At 38.7% G+C, this 1,903-nt stretch overlaps 1 long non-coding RNA gene across 1 annotated transcript; it reads right to left on the minus strand.

Moving 5' to 3' along the window:
• Nucleotides 1-472: 472 nt before the first annotated feature.
• On the minus strand, nucleotides 473-1,682 carry LOC125482065. Its single transcript, XR_007261538.1, has 2 exons — nucleotides 1,599-1,682; nucleotides 473-780 (listed from the first exon to the last, which is right to left on the minus strand). It is a non-coding gene; the product is annotated as an uncharacterized LOC125482065 (long non-coding RNA).
• Between the last annotated feature and the right edge of the window lie 221 nt (nucleotides 1,683-1,903).

A 1,903-nucleotide genomic window follows, 5' to 3' on the forward strand; every position in this document is an offset into this window, starting at 1 on the left:
TGAGAGTCAATTTACATTTGTCCATATCTGGAAATCTGTGTAAAGCTAATTTTCATTATTTTCCTTTCATCATTCAATGACTGATTTTGAGCGAGTTTTCTTGCATGCTTCTGGTCCGTATAACTTTAAAGACTGGTACTGATCCGTGTCACACTGACTGTTTCTGTATGTCTCCTTGTGTTTCTAGCTCTGCATGCCATGATCTGATACTCTTCATGAGATGTGATTAATGTACTGTAAATCAGTTTTTTATACATAGAGAAAGCATGGATGTGCTTCTGCAAGAGTCAGTCTCTCGACCAGAGCGTGAGCATGGGTCAAGTGAGTTTTCATCAGTACCGGGCTGATAGTGAACATGGAGTTTATTCAGTCTCTGGCATGAAATGTCAATCTGCTCCTCATTATTTGTCATTGTATTTCACAGTGCAGGAGTATCATTTTAAAATGAGCATGTCACTTTTGGAAGTTGCCAGAGTTTGTTCGAATTTTCTAATCTCTGCTGCTCGACACGAATGAGTCTTTATCTAATGCCATCGGTGTCAGGACCTGTAAGTGAAGATTGACGCACTCCTCCCTTTGTCAGTCTCTGATCATATCTATATTTTAGATTGGTCAGCCTCTGGTCTGAATGTGTATTCCAAATTTTGTTCACTGGCATCCAACAGAGGAGAACTTGGAAACTAACATGATTGTGCTCTAGGGAAGGTCGAGAGGAACATCAAGCCCTTTGTAAAAATTTGAAAAAAATTTTGAAAGAGATACACAATGTTTCTTGCTGGACTGAAGAAAAAACAAAGAAAGAAATGTTAACTCCTGTAATGTGAAGAAATGGAGAATAACGAACAAAAACAAAGTGCTGGAAAAGCTCGGCAGATCTGGCAGCATCTGTGAAGGAGAAAACAGAATTAATGTTTCGGGTCCGGTTCTGAGGAAGGGTGCTGCCAGACCTGCTGATCTTTTCCAGCACTTTGTTTTTGTTCCTGATATACAGCATCTTTTGGATTTTAAATGGAGAATAATTTCATGACAAGGATGAGGATAACAGTTCCTCTGCAGCCTCGATACATTCACGGAAATAGAATGTTGGCTGGGATTAATGTTGTTAGCTGTTTTTTTGATTGGTACAGATCCAGTGGGCTGAAGGGCCTTTTTCTGTGCTGTAGACCTCAATAACTTGAGGTTGTTAGTGGAGATCATTTTGAATGTATCATTTTCTATGATTTGCAGTGTATACAGAACAATTTGTTTGTTCCACGTTGTAACATGCATCTTCGGGCAGTGACTGAGAGTGAGAGGGGGAGAATTATTCATCAAATGATTAATTCTGTCCTTCTCAGTTACTGATAAACTTCATATAAACATGTTTCATCCACTTTTGTCCTCTCAGTGTGCAGTTTCTTCCCATTTCTGTACTTAACATCTCGCTGAGGTATGGCTGTTGAAACTATGTTACAGCATGATCTGTTTGTTTGTCTTGATTGTAACTTTGAAAATGCCCTATTCAATGAAGATTTAATGCTGTTCCTGAGTGTCTATTTCGGATGACCATTCAGTCTATCCATCTTCAAAACCAATGTCAATGTCAAAGGGCTACATACCTGCTGTTTGTTAGAAGCAGCTGGTCACACTTGGCTTTGTACCAAGGAAATATAATAACATCCTGGTCCTTCAAGTATTTACCTGCAGGAAGACAGAAGACACACCTCCTGTAAATCAACATACAGAAAGTTTGGCAATATTGAACTAATCAACATAACATTAAGTTCATAATCATTAGGATGTGTTTTTTTTTTAAACGAGCAATTTGAACAGAACCAGAGGTCTTATTCCCTGTTGCCCAGAGCTGCTCCTTGTCTGACGATTCTAACTTTTTTTTTTCTGAAATAATTCGATACCAACTGAG

Source organism: Rhincodon typus, unplaced genomic scaffold (genome assembly GCF_021869965.1).
Source record: "Rhincodon typus isolate 14 unplaced genomic scaffold, sRhiTyp1.1 hic_rhity00005451, whole genome shotgun sequence".
Taxonomy (NCBI): domain Eukaryota; kingdom Metazoa; phylum Chordata; class Chondrichthyes; order Orectolobiformes; family Rhincodontidae; genus Rhincodon; species Rhincodon typus.